Source organism: Lagenorhynchus albirostris, chromosome 1 (genome assembly GCF_949774975.1).
Source record: "Lagenorhynchus albirostris chromosome 1, mLagAlb1.1, whole genome shotgun sequence".
NCBI lineage: Eukaryota > Metazoa > Chordata > Mammalia > Artiodactyla > Delphinidae > Lagenorhynchus > Lagenorhynchus albirostris.
In genome coordinates, this window is record NC_083095.1 from 155,799,010 (window position 1) to 155,811,082 (window position 12,073).

Sequence of the window (12,073 nt, forward strand, 5' to 3'; positions counted from 1 at the left end):
AGCCCACCCCACAGCCATACATCCCCCAACTCTGCTGTCGTAGAACGTTATACAAATGCCAAGCACAGAGTATGTGCCCTCTGGAGATTCTGAGCTTAGCACTCACAGAACCCGTCCCCTTGCCATGTGAGCCAACAGCCACCTCCTTCTGATTGCTGGTGCTGTTCCAGTGTGGATGGAGTACAGCTGTCTTAACCGTGCAGCTACTGCAAAAAATTCTGGTGCTTTCCAGTTTCTTACTATTGTAAATAAAGCTACTATGACAATAATATGCAGGCTTTTGTGTGAACTTAAGTTTCTACTTCTTTTGGATGAAGGCCCAAGAGTGAGACTGCTGTATGTTTAAAGAAAAAAAACTAAAGATTTTTTAAAATCTTTATTGAGATATAATTCACACAAACTCCACTCTCCCAAAACTTTTAAATTTTGATGAAGTCCAACTGATCAATTATTTTTCTTCTAAGAATGATAATTTTAGAGTCATGCCTAAGAACTTTTGACCAGTTCTAAATCCCAAAGTTTTTCTGTTTTCTTCTTAAAATTTTAGTTTTATAGGTTACATCTAAATTTATGAGCTATTTTTGGGCTGATATTTTTATAAGATGTGAAGTTTAGATCAAGGTTTTTTGGGTTTTGTGGTTTTTTCTGGTGATATCCAATTATTCTAGCACCATATGCTGAAGACTATCCATCCTACACTAAATTGAGAAAGTTTGGCATCTTGATCGAAAATCAATTGGCTTTATTCCTATGGGATTATTTCTTGGTTCCCTATTCTGTTCCGTTGTTCTGTGCTGTCTTGAAATTAGTGATTCCTATCACTTACATCTTTTTCAAAATGTCTTAGCTATTCTAGTTCCTTTGCCCTTCCATATAAATTTAGAATAATCTTGTCCATATCTACAAAAATCCTGATAGGATTTTGATAGGAATTGTGTTTAATCTGTTTACCAATTTGAAGAGAACTGGCATCTTTATTATGTTGAGACTTCCAATCTATGAACACGGTATATAGGTTTTAGATCGTCTTTGATTTCTTTCCTCAGTTTTGTAGTTTTCCCATAAAAGTTCTACACATACATTCTAAAATTACCCTGAAGATTATACTTTTATTTTTGAGCAATTTTAAATGACACTGTATTTTTATTTCCATCTCCACATGTTAATTGCTGGTATAAAAAAATACAATTGATTTTTGTGTACTGAGCTTGTATCCTACGTTCTTGTTGAGCTCATTTATTAGTTCGAGATTTTTTTGTAGATTATTTGGCATTTCCTCTGTAGACTATTATGTCACGTAAAAAAAGAACAATTTACTTCTTCCTTTCTGATCTGTATGCCTTTATTTCCTTTTCTTATCTTATTGATCTGGCTAGAAATTCCAGTACTCTGTTGAATTAGAAAGTGATAGCAAACACCCTTGCATTATTCTGATCTCAAGGTAAAAATATTCAGTTTTCACCATTAAGTATGATGCTAGCTATAGGTTTTGGGTAAATATTGTGTTTTATCAAATTGAGAAAGTCCCCCGCTATTATTCATGTTTTGAGAGTTTCATAAGTGTTAAATTTTGTCATGTTTTTTCTGCATCATTTAATATGATCACATGGCTTTTTTTTAAGGTCAATTACACTGATGATTTTCAAATATTGATCTAACCTTGCATCCATGGAATAAATCCCTCTTGGGCATAGTGCGTAATTCATTGTTTGTTCTCTCATTTTGTTTCTTTCTTCTGCCTTCTTGTAGGTTATTTGAACATTTTTTAGAATTTCATTTTGACTTATCTAGTTTTTGAGTTTCTCTCTTTCATATAATTTTTCTTAGTGGCTGCTCTAGATTTTCATTAACTCTTTACAACTTATCACAGTCTGCTGATCATCAACTTCTACCAGTTCATGGTAAAGTGTAGAAGCCTTACTTCCTCTGTGTCCCTTTGCCCTCCCCATTTATAACACAATCATCTTTAGTATTTCCTCTATACACACTAAGAACTACATCAGACGGCTATGGTTCAACCTTCAAACCTAATTTCAGATAAGGAAGTCTACTGAATTTACCAATTTATTTTTTCTTTCCATTGTTTGTTCTTCCTTCCTGGTGTTCCCACATGATTTCCTTTCTGTTTAGAGAATTTCCTCTACCTATTATTTTAGGGTAGGTCTGCTGGTGACAAATCATTTGAAGGATGTTTTCACTTGATAGAGAATTCTAAGTTGATAGTTCTTTTCCTTCAGCACTTGAAAAATGTGCTACTTCCTTCTGGCCTCTGTAGTTTGTGATGAGAAATCCACTATAGGTAAAGGGACATTTCTCTCTCTCACTGCTTTTTCATCTTTGGTTTCAGAAGCTTGACTATGATGTGTCTCAGCATAGATTTCTTTGAGTTTATCTTGCCTGGATTTCACTAAGCTTTTTCAATCTGTAAGTTTATGGTTTGCCAAATTTGGGAGATACTCAACCAGTATTTCTTCAAACATATTTTCAGCCTCACTGTCTTTCTCCTCTCTTTCTGGGACTCTGATGATAAGAAAGATAGGTCTCTTGTTAAAGTCTCACAGGTCCCTGGGGTTCTGTTTACTTTTTTCCAGTCTATTTTCTCTCTATTGTTCAGATTGCGTAATTTCTATTGTTTTATCTTCAAGTTCACTGATTCTTTTCCTCTGTCCTCTCCATTCTGCTGTTGGAAGAATGGAAAGGACAGGAAAAGAATCAGTGAACTGATTCCACAAGCTCATTTACTGTACTTCTCAGTTCTAAAATTTCCATTTGTTTCTTCTTTATATCCTATATTTTCTTCCTGAGATTTTCTATTTTTCATTTGCCTCAAGTGTTAGTATTTCCTCACTGAAAAACTTTTATGATGGCTGCTTTAAAATACTTGTCACTTAAGCCTCAATATTGTGGGCACTGCTATCAGGCATGGGATCTGGTTTCAGTCTTCTATTACAGCAGGCCTCTTCTGACATTGCCCCAGCAGGCAAACAAGGGTGCGGTCTTGTTTCTGCCAGGTGGATGTAGAAGGTGGAGATGGAAGTGAGGGCTTCCCACTCAGCTTCCACTCATCTGGGTGGAAGTACTCCTTGGTAATGCCAGGCGGGGTTAGAGTTCAGCCTCTCCCTTGGCCTCTACTCGTATCACAGGTGCTGAACCAGGGGTGCTTTGTTACTGTGCCCTACACAGCCTCATTACCACGGGTGATGGTAAAACTCCTGAATCTCTACTAAGTTTCTTCTGAGGCCATCCCAACAGGAAGAAGGAGGGTGTTCTTTGTTACCACCCAACAGAGATGAAAATCCCAGCTCCGTACTGATACCACCAAGCACAGAGTGTTGTCTCAATAAAGACTGTCAGGGGTAAAAGTCTAGATTCCCCACCCTGCCTTTGATAGTAAGGGTGAGACGGGCTACAATGTTTTCTAAACATGTCCTGTCTGGCAGGCTGTCTATTTCCTGTCTTTTGGCTTTTCTTGGGGCTTCTCTGAGCCCTTTGGTGTTGCTGGGTTGCTGGTTTCTCCAGGCCCAAGGCCGGGATGTATGGGGCAAAAAGAAAACCCAGGAAACTCAGCCCTGCATCATTTCTCAGGCCCCCATACATCTAGCCAGTCTACTTTCTTCTCTCCACTTTTCAGTCTCATATTTCTTCTGTATTTAATGCCCAGTGTTTTTAGCTGTACTTGGAGGAATAGGAAAAGTACATCTACTACAAAGGCAGAGATCTTTTGAGTCTCAAATTAGACATGTATAGGCCTTGGTTTAAAATGGCAACAGAAAAGTAAGTCTTGTTTCACAACCCACTAAAAACATTCAAATTGGTCAATTCTGTGTGTTTAGGTTTAAAAATCTGAAATCCATTAATCTATTAAAATTATCACTTACTTTTTGTAGCATTATATAGACAAAATTTAACTCTCAAATCTTTTTTTTAAAAGGACACTTAAAAAAGGAATAAGGTTGCTTTTTTATCTCTAAAATTCTCATTAAAAAAAAAATCTTCCATTCCCCTCACTTTTTTGGATATTCAATTTGTCAAAGCAGGTCACAAGGCCAACCCAGATTCAAGTAGAGGGCTGAGACCACCTCTTGATGGGAGAATGAGAAAGAATTTGTGTAATCCATCACACCTTATTTCACTCACTAGTTTTGGTTATACACTGAATAACATTCTGCTTCCCTAAAAAATAACAGTGACTGGAACTAAACAGTTTTGCACTTCAGATATTTAGTAGAATAACATGGATATAAATAACCCAATTAAGTTAAACACCCACTCAGAATAAAATTCATAGAAGAGCCCAATGGTTAAGAACATGAGTTTGGGAGTCATACAAACCTAAGTCCCCCCCACCCCACACCCCAACCCCTCAAAGGGTTGGCTCTTTTCCATCATGAAGCCTCAGCTTGACCGTTACTTCCTCAAAATGGCCTCCCTTGACAAGCGCTAGTCACAGCACTTCATGATCCTCACCACGTTTGTACTTAGATCTTATTTATAGTTTGCTCACTTAATGAATGTCTCCCCCGCTACACCATCAACACAATGAGGACGGAGGCACAGTTAACTGGGCCCACTACTGTATTTGTTAGGATTGACATAAACACATCCTCAAATATTTGTTGAATGTATGCATGAATAGAAATGGATGAATGCTACATCTACCACTGACGGGCTGTGTAACCTTGGTCTAGTTACTTAACCACCTTCCTAAGGCTTAACTGTGTCATCTTTAAAGCAGGGATAATAACAGCATTATTTCATTAAGTCACTCATCAATAGTGCTCTCATCTGTAGATGAGCTAGGTACTGGGAATGTTGTGGTGAAAGAACAGGCTTGGTCCCTACCCTCAGGTTGCTTAGAGTTGAGGTGGAAGACAGACATTAAACACACAATCTCATAACTTATTACAGAAGCTATAAATTGTGATGAGTGCTTCAAAAGACATATGCAAATATTATGAGGCCAGCTATTAGCTAAAGAGTTACAAAGGTCATTCTGACAAACTGGCATCTAAATCAAGACTGAAGAATTCCTAAGAGTTAACCATGTGGAAAACAGAAAAGGGAGTAAATATTTTAAGGACAGGAACAGCATGTGCAAATGTCCTGAGCCAGGAACGAGACTAGTTTATCAGAGATATTAAAAAATAAATACTATAGCTACAACACAGCAAACAATGGAGAGAACGGTGCAAGATAAGTGGAGAGACAGGCTTAGAGTCTGTTCTTTCGTGTTTATAGTTTATCGTAAAATAAAAAGGAAGCTACTTAAAAGTTTTTAAGCAAATAAGCAACACTAGATTGGCTGCTATGTGAAAAATACATGGAAAGATAAGATGACCATGAATGAAGCCAGTTAGGAAGTTACTGAAACAGTCTAGGCAATAAATGACGATAGTTAAGATTAGAGGTAGATGAATGGACTGGATCGGGGGGTGCTGGGGGTGGGAAGAGAGAGGTATCAAGGATAGCCCTTGTTTCTGAGGCAAGAGGTAGGTGAAACGGAGATCAGATTACTGAGATGAGGCAGCAGATATGGAGAAGAAACCAAGACCTAATACTGAATATATTATGTTTTGGCAATGTCTTTGAATATCTAACATACAAGGAAGCAGGAAGTGTACGGGACTAGAGATGAAAAGAGAACTAGGCAGCATGTATAAATCTGGGAGAGGTCTACACAGACAGTAAAGATGGTCAGTTTGACTCCATCATGCCTCCAGGTCCAATGCCTTACCATTATTACGCTTCTTCACAAGAAGGGAAAAAAAAGGTTATATTACTGGTAGATACAGACAACAAAAAATAAAACTATCTGTCCCTTACATGATATATGGAAAAATTAATTTCGATTAATTTTTGACACAACAAAATGACAACGAATCTTTTTCATGAAATTTATCTGAAAAATCTGAGCTATAGAAATTAGAGATAGTTGAAACAAAGGTATAAAGAAAAACTCACAATGGCAGAATCTGTGGTTGGTAGAATTTAATATACACAAAAAAAGATACTGATATTTAATTTGAAATATTTGAATATTATTATTTCAAATAACAAATTTACGTTATTAAGCAACTCCTATGATCCCAGTGAAGAATATTCCGGTAATTTTTTAAGGGAAACATTTAGAGACTATTTAAGTGCGCCATACACAAAAGTTGACCAAGAAATCAAACTGATTTAAAGGAATCTTATCCAGAAATTATATTCTTCATAAAAAAAAAAGGTCGATATAATTCTCTTTTTCAGTGATTATACATATTAAATTACTAACTTCATAAAGCATCTCAGTTGGCAAGATTTTCAACACAGAGATTTATCATAGTCACTTTGCAGTTTGTAAGTTATGTTTTTTATAGGAACAAACATATTAACACCCTGTGAAAGCTCAAGAAAAAAGGAGACTATCTTTAGACATTTCAATCAAGGAACAAACATATTAACACCCTGTGAAAGCTCAAGAAAAAAGGAGACTACCTTTAGACATTTCAATCAAGCAAATAAAGAAGCAAAGAGCTTCTCTTTCCTCCCTTAAGAACTTCATCAGTAGAAAGTTTATGCATCTGGTAAGCATAAACTGGGAAGTTAATGCATTCCCAAGATTCTACAAATTGGTGATAGGAACCGTGAAAATTGCAGTACCAACCCTCCTTTCACCTCAACAATTGTTTCCCTTAAGTATCACATCACCGGCATTTCCAGCCTCTGTATCTTCAATAGGAAATAAGCAGTCTTCTTCACAACTAACTTAAAATCCTCACCTTCTGCCTGTCCCTAAGCCTTTAACTCCTCCCTCAACCCCATGAACCACATGGTGTTGTTCTGGGCTTTGCCTGCTTTTGTTGGTCACTTCACAAAATAGTCAATACACTGGTCATCTTTTCCCATTGATCAATTTCCAACCAAACACACACATTTCAAACAATTATAAATCTGGAAGAGGTTTTGGTTCCCCAAAACCTGGCCTCAAATGATTTTTTTCATACTGATTTTCTCTCTTAGTAACTTTCTAAACTGTGAAGTCATATGTCAATATGGGTTCATAATGCCTATGCCACACACTGTGTTATTAACATTCAAAGATTATCCGGCTGGGCTTCCCTGGTGGCGCAGTGGTTGAGAGTCCGCCTGCCGATGCAGGAGACACGGGTTCGCGCCCCGGTCCGGGAAGATCCCACATGCCGCGGAGGGGCTAGGCCCGTGAGCTATGGCCGCTGAGCCTGCGCGTCCGGAGCCTGTGCTCCGCAACGGGAGAGGCCACAACAGTGAGAGGCCCGCGTACCGCAAAAAAAAACAAAAAAAAAAGATTATCTGGCTAATTCAATTTCTGTCTCTTCCTGTAATTTCTTCAGCTAAACTTTACCTAATTTCTAATTCTTCCAAAATTAGATCTGTAGGTTTCTCTAGTTCTTCTAACCTCTTTTAAATTTCTTCTTTTTCTTCTGTTAATCTATCACAATCTTTTTCCGGAAACTTTTTAAAAATTTTACTCTTGCCTCTTCATTCACATCCTCCATCTTGTTCCCCACAGTCTTCACTGGTCCCACCACCACTTCCTTTCTTCCTTCCACAGCTCACCCTGGTGGAGAACAAGCCCTTAGCCCAGGAAGGGACAGTATCTATCGTGTTCACCTCAGTCCACGGGTCAGTGTTAGCATAAATCTTATTTAAATGTCTGATAACACGTTGAGGGGTTTTGCAGGATGACATCATGGAGAATGGAGCAGGTTGCAGGTGTTTGTAAAAAGAATACTGAAGTGATATAGCGTGGAACCTAAGCTAGACAAGAAGGGAAATACACACAAAAGAAATGATGGAGAGATACTGATGGGTTGGGAAGTCTGTGGTGAGGCTCAAATGGATCAGTAACTACAGAGTCACTAATACTCACAACACCTCTGTGAAGTACAGTTCCCATGTACTTAACAGACTAACACTTAGTCAATTGGCCATGGAGCTATAAAAAGAAAACTTTTTCACACAGGTGAGTAAGCTGCTTTAACCACTATGCACTGTTTCACCTCAATATAAACTAAAACAGAAGCCCGAAATTCCAAGATAACCATCTTTCTTCAAAACAGTCATACTAACCCTGTATCACAGGGCATATGACCACTTTAAACAGAAGGTTTATGTGACTAAAAGGTCCTACTGGTTCTTTAAACACATTCAAAAAAGTATAAACAGTCCCCTCCAAAAATCCCACCTCCCTATCCTACCGGTCAAACAAATGAATTTAATATAAACTCTCCTTCTGTCCAACTCATTTGTCCTTGCTATATACTGCCACATGCCTATTACCCCCACCTACAAAACATTACTCACAATTCCATATCCAGTGGAATTTTTAAACACTTTTCTTTTAGCAAGAGAAAAACACCTGCCTGAATAGTAAACGTCATGAACGTTAATCATGTGTACAAAATGGTTAAAGGATATAATTTGCATGTGGCACTTAAAAATACAAAACGTGACTGGACTTCCACAAAAAGGTCGGTAGAGTTTTCCACAGCATTTCATTGTGCAAACACCAAACTCAACTGCTGAGCGACATCAACCAGAGGCAGCCCCGCAGTCCACCCTCGGTCAACCCGGGTAAGGTGTCCTATCGTTGACCCAGTCGAAGGCACGAAACACACGCTCACCAGCTCTGGTCGTGAGACGGGACTGGGGGCATGATAACCGGAAAACAACCAAGACTGTTTAAAGACCTTAATTGTTAAGGTCCTCGAACCGCGGACGAAATACGTAACTGTGAAATCTTCTTAGTAAAACCAGGACTAGGGAATTCAGAGGGCTGTCGGTACCCCTGGGGGAAGGGGCTGGGGTGTCAGCTCAAGGCCAGGGCACAACAGGTGCGCGCGGCTGTCCAAAGCTCTGAGAAGAAAGGACACTCGCCGATGCCTCCGTGCGAGCACTCTGCAGGACGCGAGGCTGGACACGGACCCGCGGCAACTCCTGCCCAAGGTCGCGGCGCCCCTCCCGCGGCCCCACACCCGCTAAGGGGCCCACGGCTCCCGGGCTCCTGAGCGCTTGCGGGCGGGAGACTCCCGGGCGCCTCGAAGGACCCGCCTCACAGGCCGCTCTGGGCGAGGGGCGCGCGTTCCAACCACGTCAAGACCCGGCCGGGCTCGGGGTCGGAGGGGGACGCGGTCCAGGTCGGGGCGCGGGTTCGGGGGAGACGCGGTCCAGGTTCGGAGGCGCGCGGTCGGGGTCACAGGGCGCGGGGTCCGAGGGCACTAGGCCGCCGGCCCCCACAGGCACGCCCCGCCCGGCGCGAGGCCGCTGCCACACACAGAGAGGCGGCCCGTCCCGGGCTGAAGATGGCAGGCCGGCACTCACCTGTCACGCCGCCGCCGAACCCGCCACCGCGCAGTGCCAGCCGGGCCGTGCACTGCCGCCCGTGGGTTCCCAGCCACGCGGCGCCAGGGACGGACGCGGACGAACAGCTCTAAGACCCGGCAGCCCGACGCCCCACACTTCCGGCGCCGGAAGTCGCGGCTCCCCCTCAGCCCCGCGCCGGAAATCCACTACACGCAGGCGCCGCAGGAAGTCCCACCTCCGCCCCAAGCTAGTACCGCCGGAAATCCAGCCCCGCGAAGGAAGGCCCGTGCGTCGCCAGTGCGGTCAGGGGGCCCTAAGAGGGTCGCGGAGGTGGTGGAGGCGTGGTGTTGTTGTTCGACCCCGAGACCGCCGGGGCCTCGACCCGCGAGGTCGGCGACCATCTGGAGACGCCGCGAAGGGCCGGGAGGTGGGGCGGGGGCGCTGAGGGCCCGCGGGTACTCACGGCGACGGGTTACTGCGGGCGCCCGGGTCTGGCGCAGGTCGGCGTCCATCGGGACCCAGGTCGGGCATGTGGGAACGGCTGCTCCCAGTCAGAACCGCCGGGTGTGCCGGGAGCCGTTTCCCGGGGCGTCGGGAGCGAGGTGGCTGCGCGCGGAGCCTGGCGGATCTGCGGAGGGTGACTCACCCACTGCAGCCTCCTGTCTGAAATGTGTGTTAGCCATTGGCTGCAGAGAGGAAACAAAGGCAGCCTCTCGCCGCGGAAGGTGGGACCTGATGGCCTTCTTGTCCTTGTCCAGGTTGGAAAAATTACAGGGTGCGCAGAAGGCCTCAGCTCTACGAACAACCAGCTGGGCGTTTAAAGCCTTAAGTAAAGACGAAATCAGACGTGGGAGGATTTTTCTTTTAAACAGTAAAGGTCATCATTCGGAGTCAAGAAGCACTAGTATGATTGCTGCACAAGGAACAAACGACGTATTTGGGGATCCAAATAACCAAAAAGTTTGTAGAATAAAACCTGAAGTTACTTCAGCATTGAGTATAATAAAGCTTATTACTAAAATCAATTATATAAGGTGTGGGACTTCCCTGGTGCTGCAGTGGTTAAGAATCTACCTGCCAATGCAGGGGACAAACCCATGTTCCACAGCTACTGAGCCCTCGGGCCTAGAGCCTGTGCTCTGCAGTAAGAGAAGCCACTGCAAGGAGAAGCAAGCCCAAGCACCACAACTAGAGAAAGCCTTTGCACAGCAATGAAGACCCAATGCAGTCATAAATAAATAAATAAATATTTTTAAAAATTGTATAAGGGGAACTGAGGATGTCACACTTGGAGGTTGTGGCTATCATTCAACAAGAAATTCTATTAAAGACCTAATATGCACAAGGCATTCCGCTGGGTGAGGGAGCACATACAATGCCTGATTAACCACAATATTGGCTGCAACTGATTCACATGCTAATATGTGGTTTTGTTTTACAGCACAGCATCCACAGTTTGGATGAAACTTAGGGTATTGTTAATTGGGGTAACATTTTCTCTGATATACTTAGGAGTCCATAAAAGTCACTGTCAATAAAATGATTGCATAAAGTGTCACAAAACTAAGACAGGAAAGGAGTCAACACTCTGAGGGCCTGTTGCATGCCAGGCAGTTCACAGCTTTGGTAACTTTGATCCTCAAAACAACCCAATAAATTTAAAATTATTCTATTAGAGAAATATAAATCAAAAGTGCAATGAGGTATCACCTCACACTGGTCAGAATGGCCATCATCAAAAAATCTACAAATAACAAATGCTGGAAAGGGTGTGGAGAAAAGGGAACCCTCTTGTACTGTTGATGGGAATGTAAATTGGTACAACCACTATGGAGAATAGTATGGAGGTTCCTTTAAAAACGAAAAATCGAGTTACTGTATGATCCTACAATCCCACTCTTGGGCATATATCCGGACAAAACTCTAATTTGAAAAGATACGTGCACCTCTGTGTTCATTCATAACAGCACTATCACAAGAGTCAAAACATGGAATGAAAAAAAAAATGGAATGAACCTAAATGTCCATTGACAAGATGAATGGATAAAGAAAATGTACATGAATACAGTGGAATACTACTCAGCCATAAAAAAGAATGAAATAAGGCCATTTGCAACATGGATGCACCTAGAGATTATCATTTTGAGTGAAAAAAGATAAAAATATATATCATATGTGGGATCTAAAGTATGATACAAATGAACATATTTATAGACCAGAATAGACTCCGATACAGAAAACAAACATGATTATCAAAGGGGAAAGGTGGGGGGGGTAGAGATAAATTAGGAGGTTGGGATTAACATATACACACTAATATATATAAATAGATAACAAGGATTTACTGTAAAGCACAGGGAACTATATTCAATATCTTGTAAACCTATACTGTAAAAGAATTGGAAAACTACATGTATAACTGAATCACTTTGCTCTACACCAGAAATTAACACAACTATACTTCAATTAAAAAAAAAGAAATTATTCTAAATTGAATTCTAATTAAGGGTAAGAATGTTAAAATTACTTGTCAGGGCTTCCCTGGTGGCGCAGTGGTTGAGAGTCCCCTTGCCGATTCAGGGGACACGGGTTTGTGCCCCGGTCCGGGAAGATCCCACATACCGCGGAGCGGCTAGGCCCGTGAGCCATGGCCGCTGAGCCTGCGCGTCCGGAGCCTGTGCTCTGCGATGGGAGAGGCCACAACAGTGAGAGGCCAGCGTACAGCGAAAAAAAAAAAAAAAAAACTTGT

At 42.0% G+C, this 12,073-nt stretch overlaps 1 protein-coding gene across 3 annotated transcripts in view; it reads right to left on the bottom strand.

Moving 5' to 3' along the window:
* The window catches only part of WDR37 (WD repeat domain 37), a 56,154-nt gene extending 46,211 nt beyond the window's left edge, over positions 1–9,943 (bottom strand). For 2 of the 3 annotated variants that reach the window (XM_060156384.1, XM_060156365.1), the window contains exon 1: positions 9,343–9,492. The gene's annotated coding sequence lies outside the window, so the exon portion shown is untranslated. Of the gene's footprint in view, positions 1–9,342; positions 9,493–9,787 lie in introns of those variants that run through there. The other variant, XM_060156373.1, reaches the window with a different exon arrangement.
* Positions 9,944–12,073: the final 2,130 nt, after the last annotated feature.